We start from the raw sequence: 12361 nt of genomic DNA on the forward strand, positions 1-12361 counted from the left end.
CATAATAGAAAATATTTCAATGAAAAATTTAAAAAAAAAATTAAACGAGGAGTACAAAAGATTTTTAAAAAATTGTTATATAAATAAATCACAAAAGCACATACAGGAATCCTTTAAAAAAAAAAAGAGAAAACTTTCAGAAATAGCATACATATAGGAAAAAATAGGTGTGCAAAGCTCTGTTTCAAAAATTACAATCCGTAGCCCGTGTACCTATTCTATTTGTATCAACTGTTATCAACTATATTTGTATCAGCAAATACAAAATACAAAAAATTTGATACTTAATTTCATTATACACAAAATATAATATACAAATACTATGATTAAACTATAGATACTATATAACCGTATAAATACAAACTAAAGAAAATACAAAAAATACAATCACATGAAGGTGGTCATAAAAATATAATACAGTTGATAAAAATACAGTAATATACGATAAGATTGGGAGAGACAGGAGGAGAGTGGCAAGAGAGAGGGGACAATATAGTTAAGGTATGAATTTTAATTAATTAAAACTTAGTTGAGTGGGTTAGTTAGGTGCTTATATTTGCTAAGTCATGCAGTTTTCCTAAAGAAAAGCTGACCCACTTGAGGGATGTATCTAAGAACTACAAAATTTTTTATGCATAAAGCATTAAACATGATGCCTAAAAATTAAATCATGTCAATGAATGTCTATTAAATTTAGAAAATAAAGGATTAAAATAAATAAGGCCTTCAAAATAACAAGGTAAAAAAACTTTTGAAAAGTAAACTACAAAAAATAAATTTGACTTTAAAAGATAAGATCATGATATAAAAGTAATTAATTGAAAAGATTAAAATTAAGTTAGAAACTTTTGTGAGGACTATCATAATCCTTTAATTTTCTCTTATATATAATAAGTAAAGAAAAAATACGCAAATGTACTACTCACCTGCAATTAATATTAAGACGTAATCAATTCCTCACCTTTATATAATTTAGGATAAATTACACAAAAATACAAACTTAAGAAGCATAAATACATAAAATACCTTAGCTTCTAAAACATTTCATAAAATATCATATTTCTTTTTTTTTCCTCTTGATACATTTTAAATAAGAAAGTAACAGATTTGCATTTATTTTGGAAGAGTAAATAATGAGAGAAAATCTCTTAAATATCTAAAAAAGAAATTAAATTTAAAAAATTTCATCAGATCTTATCATTACAATTTACAATTTGGTTCAATATTTTCAATCTCTCTTAATCTTTTTCTTCTTACAATTTTAAAAAATCTACTTTGTGCTTCATGTTGACAAACATTCATATTCTTTTGAAAGATCTTCATACTGTAGAAGCTAAAAAATCTCATAGTTTTCAGCGGAATCATGACAATGATGATGACCACTGCAATGTTTCGCAAAATTAAATATCGAATTTAACGTTGATACATAAATTTTTAGTTAATGCGCTTGATACATATATAATATTATTAATTTCTCGATATATTTTTGTAATATAAACAGTGATACATTTGTTGTCAGAATAATAGTGATACCTATGGTATATACTTTTTGATAGTGATTTATATTTTTGATTTATTTATAAATGTTTGATACATTTAACATTTGTTTAACATATGAAAACTATTTATTTTTGTGTGAGATTGAATTTTGAATGTGTATTAAGTAATTTTACCATATGTATCATTGTGATACATCAAAAACCAGATGTATCATTGTTATACATATGAAACTAGATATATTATTGTGATACATCTGGAACTAGATGTATTGATGTCACGCCAGATATAGATACATCCGGAATCAGATGTATATATGCCATGATTTGCGCGTGATTTACTTCCGGAATAATTGAAAATCAGTTACTTCCTTATTTAACTAACCACTCAGTTACAAATGTATCACAATGCATATGTATCAAGGCTAAAGATATGTATCACAAAAATCAAAATCTAGGATATCTAATTTAACAAAGTTATGGTAAAAAGTGTTACGACTCATTACAAATCTGAAATTTATGTAAGTTATCCTATTATTTAATAGATATTGAAAGGCCCGTTTATGGGCTCAATAGTGTCATTTTAAGAGAAATAAATGATTATAATTTGCTATTTAATTATTACTCGTAAAAATATTATACTTAATTATCATTTTTAGTTAGGAAAATTTCAAAAGTAGCAACTTAACAGCTATAATTATAACTTTTACAGCAACTGTTCATAATTACGAAAAATAGCAAGTTGTATTTTGTATTTAAGTAAAATTTTGCTATATAAATACATATACAATTGAATAGTAATGCTTATTTTAAATTCCATCAGTTAGAGTTAAATAAGGGAAGTAATGCTTCCTTAATTCATGCTACATTTAATTATAAAGATTTTTTTCCTTATATGACTCTTCTTGTAACGACCTAAAAATTTGATAAAATATGTAAAATTTATGAGTTTATGTGATTTGATTATTTTACCCTTCCCCGTAGTTGCATTATGATATTTTTAGAGTGTGGGAGCGATTGACATAATTTTTGATGCATTTTGGTATTATTTATGTAATATTGTGGTTTTTGATGGCTTAGATAGTCTTATTTTAAACTTATGTGGATATCTTTTGATCCGTAAAATGGATGGCCGAACGGACTGTACCAGCAGCTCCGAAATATCGATTTTAGGCTGGATAGAACTTTGGTTCGGGTCTTGGTACACCCGAGCTCATTTCGACCTATTGATCGGAAAGTTTAAAATTAGAAATATGGGTGTGGAACCCACATTTGATCTAAATGACCTCGGATAGAAAATCCGACTTCTCCAGCAGATTCGAAGTGTCGATTTTAGAGTGTTAGCATATTTGGTATTATTTTATGACTTTTAAATCTCATTTCGACCCTTGATTTGGAAAATTATAATTTTGGGTTTCGAGGGTCAACTTTATAAAAGCGAAGTTTTTTTGAAAATTTGATATCGCCAACGCGTCCGAAACATCAAATTTAGTATGGTTGCATAGTTCGTTTGCATGTATCAGACTCCGAACGAATCCCGGGCACCCTATCAAAGTCTGAATTGGACTTAAAATAGAAAATTTGCAGCTTTTTGCCCACATCTGCACTACTTAAATAGTTTTTGGGTCCATTTTACTCATTTTTCACTTTGCCTCTCGATAGTTAAACCTTAAATAGTTTGGAAGCTTAAAATAAAGTTTGTGAAAGCTTGGGAAGCTAGATTAACACCTTTTTCTTGGTTTTATTACGGATTAAAGGTAAGAATTCACTATTTTCTTAGTAATTTCTTGATTAATTTCTCAAAATCCCAAAAATCTTAGGCATGATTTTAAACTCAAATTTCAATACTTTTCACTTGAATAATATTTTTATCTTATAATTACTAGTTTTCATCAATTTAACCTTCAAAACAACTTTGATTCTTGATTTTAACCCGGAGTTTAAAGATTTTACCCGGTAAAGCTCAAAAATATTTTTTCTTCCCTTTGAACCTCATTTTTTACTCCATTTAACTTGAGTTTTAATATGTAAGTTCCTAAAAATATGGGTAATATATTTTTAAAGTAAAATTCCAATTTTATCCTTCTTTTTCGAAAATCTAATTTGGGGGTCCGTTTTGACTCCGGACCAAAATTAGTCATTATGGGTGTTGGTGGTGTTGTCTTGACGCGTAGATTTCATATTTGATGTTTTTAGTGGAGTTATAGATTATTTATGAAAAGTAAGGTCGCGAGTTTAAGTGTGGCGAACTAGTTTCGGCTTTCGAGGTAGGTTATGGCTTAACTCTTTCAGACTAGATTGGGTAGTAAATAATGATACAAAATATATGTTAAGGGTGGGAACTAATCATGAAAAATGGCTATTTGTGTGTTGTGCTTGTTTGGGGGCCTATATGTTATGTAATTATTAAAATTGAGTTATTATGTGATATGTGTGACCGTGTGGGGTCCTATGTGATATTGATAGCCTGGAATACATGTGAATAATCGTATTATGTTGTTAAAACGCTTAATATGGTACCATTGGTGTGTTGTGATTATATTCAGACCTTATTGGCTTATGAAACATGTGGAAATTCATGCATGAAACAAAAATAATGAGTGGATATTGGCTCATGTGGTTGTGGAAATATATCATTGTGGTTGGTTGTGGAAATATATCATGTGATTGGTTGTGGAAATACTCATTGTGATTGGTTATGAGCATTATATATTCATATCATACTCATTCATAAAATATTGGTACCGTCGTAGCAACATCTGAGAAACACTGGCAAAACCTTTTTAAAAGATATTGTAACACCTTATAAAACCCTTTTTCGAGAGGTCTATCAAAAAGGAGATATGAGATATGTGGGTTGTATACGGGTTGACAAACCCCCCATGGGTCTTGCGTTAGGAGGCTTGCCTCCTTAGGTGTATACGGGAATTATGCAATAATCCCAGAGGTTATACGATGACCTCGGGCATCATCATCATATACATTGGACTTACTTTATTATGTTTATGTTGTGTTGTATTGCCTTGTTGACTTATCATCTATGTATTTGTCTTACCGCCCTTTTCTTGTATTTGATGATCTTGTATCTATATTTTCTCTCTTATTCTATTTATATGTGACATAATGTATACTTGTGTTTTATATCTTGGTGTGTTGTTGTAATAGATGTGATATATATTAGAACTGTTAGTGCAAGCAGTGTGGGCTATCGTTGTGGGATATTTTCTGATTGCAGGTGACTTGCCCTTATAGTATATTTTTTTTGCTTTATTTACTACTTTTCTTGGTCATCCTATGATACCTATTGAGTATAAGTGGACCGTACTCATGCCTACTGCGCCTTTTCGGTGCTGGTCCTAGCTCAAGTGTGCCTCAGCTTGCTTAACTCGGGTGATTGTTGGAGCTTCTAAGGTAGCGGTTGGATATTCATGTGTCTGAAATTCACCTCTATATTTCTATTGTAGTTATGTCTTTATTAGTATTCAGAGACATATATTATTCCTTTGTGGTTATTTTTCTGATGTATTTGACTCCTAGATTGTATTAGTTGTTCTTACACTATTGACACCTGGTTTTAGGCATGATTGGTATTTTGGATAAATTCTTTCCGTATTGTTATGATTACTTATATGGTTCATCTTTGTTCTAGAAGTCTTACCTTGGAATATTTTTATCTTTTCCTCCTTTCGTATCAGTTTGGGTAATAGGCTTACTTGTCAAGGTATGTCGCGACAAGTGCCATCATGACCCTCATTTTTGGGTCGTGACGAATTGGTATCAAAACAGTCAGGTTTCATTGGTCTCAATAGTGTAAGAAGATGATGTCTAATAAAGTATCATGGATCGATACGTAGATATCTGTATCTATCTTCGAGAGGCTATAGGACGTCTTTAGGAAACTTTTCTCATTTCATTCTTTATTGTGCGAAGTTCTTTCGTACCTTGTGTTCTTAGTTGTGTTTCACTCTTTCTATGTTAATGGAGTTGCTTATACATCTTATCAGTTGAGAGATACGAAGAGATATTGGTGAAGGTCGTTTGTCAGTTGTAAACCCCGTGATTCTCGTAAGATGACTTAGAATCAGTTCATCGCGGCTTTTCTAGAGAGATTTATGCCTTTCAGCTTGATAAATCGTATGTGAGACGAGTTTGATTATTTGGAGCAGGGCTCTATGCCCTATCTAGATATTCCTATAATAGTATTTCCATCGAGTCTGGGAAGATTTAAAAGTTCGTGAAGGGTTTGGATGTTTTTCTTTAGTTATCTATATCTCAGAGAGTTGTGTTTGGGGTTTGTTTTCAAGGTATAGTGGATCATGCTAAGATGATAAAGGATATTCTTAGTGCATCTCAAGGAGGCACCAAGAAGGCTCGACGTTTTAGGTGAGTTCAAGAGTCAGACCTCTTGAGGCAGATATTTTAGAGGTTCTCGTGGAGACCATAGTAGGCCAGTGCAGGTGATTTTATAGAGTTCAACAGGTGGATCTTCTAGTTCAGTAGTTCAGGGTAGTCGTTCATGCTCAGTTGTACTTTCTCTTATTCAGACTGGTTATAGATGTTACAATGCGTGTGATGAGATTGACCATATGGCCAAGGACTGTTCTCGCCTTGTGATTAGAGCTATTCCTATTTTAGCTGTGAGAGGTAGGGGTTCTACCAAAGATCCAAGAGGTAGAGATGGTAGAGCCAGTGTTGGTGGTCATGAGGCCACTCAGCCAGTTGGTAGTCATGGATAGTGTTATGTTATACCAGCCAGACCTGAGGCAGTGGCTTCTGATGTTGTGATTACAGGTACCTTCCTCATTTATTTTAGACCTGTATTTGTATTATTTGATCCTCGATGGACTTTTTTCTATGTGTCTGTGTATTTTGCTTTGGGTTTTAATTATATTATTGAGCCTATTTCCATGTCTATTCATGTATCTACCATGGTAGGTGATTATTTAGTGGTGGATCGAGAGTACCGATCTTGTGTGTGACTTTTGTCGAGCGTAAGATTTTGGTAGACTTGCTTCTTTTAGACATGGTCAATTTTGATGTTATTTTGGGTATTGATTGGTTGGCTTTTTCTCATGCCGTCTTTAATTGTTATGTCGGGACTATGACTTTAGCTTTATCGGATGTGCCAAGGATAGCTTGGAAGGGTACACTTCATTCGGGTCCTAAGAGGGTCATATCTTATGTTCAGGCTCATAAATTGGTTGAGAGGAGATGTTTTTCTTACTTGGCCCATATTCGTGACAGGAGTGTTATTTCATCTCCTTTCTTGGATTCTGTATGTGAGTTTATGGAGGTGTTCCCTATGGACTTGCCTTGTATGCCTTCAGATCGAGATATTAATTTTATTATTGATGTTGAGCCGGGGACCAAGCCTATTTCTATTCCTCTTTATAGGATGTCCCCAGCAAAGTTGAAGAAACTGAAGGATCAATTGCAGGAGTTATTGGATAAGGGATTTATCCGACCTAGTGTTTCACCTTATGGTGCGTCTATCTTATTTGTGAAGAAAAAATATGGGTCTATGCAGATGTGTATTGATTATCGGCTATTGAATAAGGTGACAATTAAGAATAAGTATCCTCTTCCTCACATCAATGATTTGTTTGATCAGCTTCAGGGTGCTGCAGTATTTTTGAAGATTAATTTGCGGTTCGCTCATCACCAATTGAGGATTAGAGCTTTAAATATTCCAAAGATAGCTTTTCAGACTTGATATGGTCATTCTGAGTTCTTGGTCATATCCTTTGGGTTGACCAATGCCTCTGCCACGTTCATGGAGTTTATTAACCGAGTGTTTCAATCATATCTTGACTCTTTTATTATCGTATTTATAGATGATATCTTGGTTTATTCCAAGAGTGATGTTGAGCATGAGGAGCATTTGTGGATTGTGATTTAGAGATTGAGGGATGAGAAGTTGTATGCCAACTTTTCTAAGTTTGAGTTTTGTTTCTTTCTTGGGTTATGTGGTGATTCAAGAAGGTATTATGGTTGATTCATCCCAGGTTGTAGTGGTTTGTGATTGGGCTAAACCTACTTCGCCATTGAGATTCAGAGATTTATTGTCTTAACAAGTTATTATTGGTGTTTTGTTGAGGGTTTTTCACCCATTGCAGCTCCTTTGACTAAGTTGACTCAGAAAAAAATTTTCATCTAGTGGTCTGATGCTTGTGAGGCGAGCTTCCAAAAACTCAAGGACATGTTGATTCAGCTCTTATATTGGCTTTATCCAAGTAGGGTGTGTGCTTTACTATGTTTTGTGATGTTTTTTATATTGGATTAGGTGTTGTGTTGATACAAAAGAACAAGGTAATTATGTATGCATCTCGTTAGTTGAAGCCTCATGAGAGAATCATCCTACCCACGATTTGGAGTAGTGCGCAATTATATTTTCTTTGAAGTTATGGAGATACTACTTTTATGGAGTCCATTGTGAGATCTTTTCAGATCATCGTAGCCTTCAGTATTTCTTCACCCAGTGAGATCTTCATATGAGGTAGCGCCATTGGCTTGAGTTACTTAAGGATTATGACTTGACTATTCTCTACCATCCAGGAAAGGCTAATGTAGTTGTGGATGCATTGATCCGAAAGTCGACTAGCATGGGTAGCTTCGTATCTTTTGACCCAGGAGAGGCCCTTGGCCTTAGAGGTTCAGTATTTAGCTCACAAGATTGTTAGACTTGGTATTTCGATACCGGAGCATGTTTTGGCATTTATGGAGGCTAGATCTTCTTTGATAGAGCAGATTCAAACTTATCAGTTTGATGATGTTGGATTGAGGTTAATTTGAGATAAGGTGTTGAGTGAGGAGGTTAAGAAAGCCTCACTTGATTCACATGGAGTTTTTAGGATTGAGGGCTGAGTTTGTGTGCTGAGATTGGTAATCAGATTAGGTTAATCTTGGAGAAGGCCCATTGTTCTAAATATTTTATCCATCCAGGTGTCACTAACATATATCATGATTTGAGGCAGCACTGCTGGTGGGGTGGTATGAGGCGAGATATAGCAGATTTTATAGCTCATTGCCTATGTTTTCAGCGGGTGAAGACCGAGCATATGAGACCTAGTGGTATTCTTCAGAGGTTACCCATTCCCGAGTGGAAGTGGGAACAGATCACTATAGACTTTGTGGCTGGGTTGCTTTGTACATCTTGTGGTTCAGATAGTGTTTGGATCATCGTGGATTGATTGACCAAGTCAGCTCATTTTATTCTGATTTAGGTATTATTCAGTGTTGAGAGGTTAGCCCATATCTTTATTCATGAGATTATGCGTCTACATGGTGCGTCGGTGTTCATTATTTTAGATCGAGGTTTTTTGTTCACATCTCACTTTTGGAAAACTCTTTAGGATGAGTTGGGTACTTGGGTTGATCTTAGCACAGCGTTTCACGCCCAGATTGATGCCAGTCAGAGCGAACTATGCAGGTTTTGGAGGATATGCTCCGCACATGCATGATGGATTTTTATGGCCAGTGGGAACAACATTTGGATTTAGCAGAGTTTGTATATAATAATAGCTACCATTTTAATATTGATATAGCTCCTTTTGAGGCATCAAATGGTAGGAGTTATCGCTCCCCAGTGGGTTGGTTTAAAGTTTCAGAGGTAAGACCTCGAGGTACGGACTTACTTCGTGAGTCTTTGAATAGAATTCGGGTCATTCAGGATAGACCTAGAGCGGCTCAAGTAGGCAGAAGTGCTATGCTGATTGTAGACTTCGTACCTTGAGATTTGGTGTTGTTGATCATGTTTCCTTCGACTTTCACCCATGAAGGGTGTGATGAGGTTTGGGAAAAAAGGCAAGCTTAGCCCTAGGTATATTGGTCCATTTGAGATTCTTCGAACTGTTGGTGATGTGGATTATGAGTTGGCTTTGCCCCTTGATCTATCAGTTGTTCATCCAGTTTTTATGTTTCTATGCTTCGTTGCTATATTCTTGATGAATCTCATGTCATTCATTGGGAGTCAGTTCAATTAGATGAGCGGTTGTCCTTTGTTGAGGAGCCAGTTTCCATTTTGGCTAGGAATGTTAGGCATTTGCACTCTAGAGTGATCCTTGTGGTTAAGGTCCAGTAGCGACATCAACCTGTAGATGAGGCTACTTAGGAGGTTGAGTCTGATACGCATAGTTCTTATCCTCAGCTCTTTATTGATTCAGATATTTCTTTGCCTCAATTCAAGGACAAACTAGATTTTTAGTGGTAGATGATGTAATAACTTAAAAAATTGATGAAATATGTGAAATTTGTGATTTTATGTGATTTGACTGTTTTACCCCTTCCTGTAGTTGCATTATGATATTTCTGGGGTGTGGGAGTGATTGACATTATTTTCGATGCATTTTGGAATCATTTATGCAATATTGTAGTTTTTGATGGTTTTGATAGCCTTATTTTGGACTTATGTGGATATCTTTTGATTCGTGCGACGGATGGCCGAACGAACTCTGCCAGCAGCTCCGAAAGATTGATTTAAGGCTAGATAGACCTTTGGTTCAGGTCCCGGTACATCCGAGCTCATTTCGACCTATTGGTCGGAAAGTTGGAAAATTGGAAATATGGGTGTGGGACCCACATTTGATCGAAACAACCTCGGATGGAAAATTTGACTTCGCTAGCAGATCCAAAATATCGATTTTAGAGTGTTAGCATTTTTGGTATGATTTTATGGTTTTAAATCTCATTTCGACCCTCGGTTTAGAAAATTATAATTTTGAATTTCCTGGGTCAAATTTGTGAAAATGATAATTTTTTTTGAAAATCTGAGATCGTCAACGCGTCCGGAACGTCGAATTTAGTATCGTTGCATAATTCGTTTGCATGTATCGGACTCCGAACGAATCTTGGGCACCCCATCGAATTCCGAATTGGACTTAAAATAGAAAATCTGCAGCTTTTTGCCCATTTAGTGCAGATTTTCTGCACTATTTAAATAGTTTTTGGGTCCATTTTGCTCATTTTTCAATTTGCCTCTTAAAAGTTAAACCTTAAATAGTTTAGGAGCTTAAAAATAAAGTTTGTGAGAACATTGGAAGCTAGATTAACACTTTTTTCTTGGTTTTATTACGAATTAAAGGTAAGAATTCACTATTTTCTTAGTAATTTCTTGATTAATTTCTCAAAACCCCAAAAATCTTAGGCATGATTTTAAACCAAATTTCACTCCTTTTCACTTGAATAATATTTTTATCTTATAATTACTAGTTTTTCATCAATTTAACCTCCAAAACAACTCTGATTCTTGATTTTAACCCGAATTTTAAAGATTTTACCCGATAAAGCTCCAAAATAGTTTTTCTTCGATTTGAACCCCATTTTTTACTCAATTTAACTTGGGTTTTCAGGTGTAAGTTCCTAAAAATATGGGTAACATATTTTTGAAGTAAAGTTTCGATTTTACTCTTCCTTTTTGGAAACTCATTTTGGGGGTCCGTTTTGACCCCGAACCAAAAGTAGTCAATACGGTGTCGTTGGTTTATCTTGACGCGTAGATTTTATATTTGATGTTTTTAGTGGAGTTTGAGATTGTTCGTGAAAAGAAAGGTCGCGAGTTCAAGTGTAGCGGATTGATTTCGGCTTTCGAGGTAGGTTATGACTTAACTCTTTCACACTAGGTTGGGTAGTAAATGATAATACAAAATGCATGTTAAGGTTGGGAACTAATCTTAAAAATGAATATTTGTGTGTTGTGCTCGTGTGGGGGCCTATATGTTATGTAATTGTTGAAATTGAGTTATTATGTGATATGTGTGACCGTGTGGGGTCCTATGTGATATTGATAGCTTTGAATACATGTGAATAATCGTATTATGTTGTTAAAATGCTTAATGTGGTACCATTGGTGCATTGTGATTATATTCATACCTTATTGGCATATGAAACATGTGGAAATTCATGGATGAAACAAAAATAATGAGTGGATATTGGCTCATGTGGTTGTGGAAATGTGTCATTGTGGTTGGTTGTGGAAATATATCATGTGGTTGGTTGTGGAAATACTCATTGTGATTGGTTGTGAGCATTATATCTTCATATCATACTGATTCATGAAACGTTGGTACCACCATGGCAACATCTAAGAAACACTGGCAACACCTTTTTAAAAGATATTGTAACACCTTATAAAATTCTTTCCGAGAGATGTACTGGAAAGGAGATATGAGATATGTGGATAGTATACGAGTTAACGAACCCCCCATGGGCCCTACGCTGGGGCTTGCCTCCGTAGGTGTATACGGGGATTGTGCAATGATCCTGGAGGTTATGCAACGACCTTGTGCATAATCATCATCATCATATACATTGCACTTACTTTATTGTGTTGTATTGCGTTATTGACTTGTCATCTATGTATTTGTCTTACCTTTCTTTACTTGTATTTGATGATCTGGAATCTGCATGTTCTCTCACTTGTTCTATTTATATGTAACATAATGTATACTTGTGTTCTATTTCTTGGTGTGTTATTATAATATATGTGAGATATATTAGAACTGTTAGTACAAGCGGTGTGGGCTACCGTTATGGGACATTTTCTGATTGCGGGTGATGTGCCCTTAGAGTATATTTTATTTGCTTTATTTACTACTTTGCTTAGCAGGTCTATGATACCTATTGAGTACAAGTGGACCGTAGTCATGCCTAGGGGTGGGCATATTTTGATTTAAAGTGAAAAAATTGAAAAACCAAACCAAAACTTAATTTTGGTTTTGGTTTTTCGGATCGGATTCGGTTTGTAATTTAGAATTTTGGTTTTTCAGTTCGGTTTTCGGTTTTTTCAAAAAAAATTCGGTTAAACCGAAAAACCAAAATTTTATAAATACATAAATAAATAATATATATATATATATATTATTATATAT

This window comes from Capsicum annuum, chromosome 11 (genome assembly GCF_002878395.1).
Source record: "Capsicum annuum cultivar UCD-10X-F1 chromosome 11, UCD10Xv1.1, whole genome shotgun sequence".
Lineage (NCBI taxonomy): Eukaryota > Viridiplantae > Streptophyta > Magnoliopsida > Solanales > Solanaceae > Capsicum > Capsicum annuum.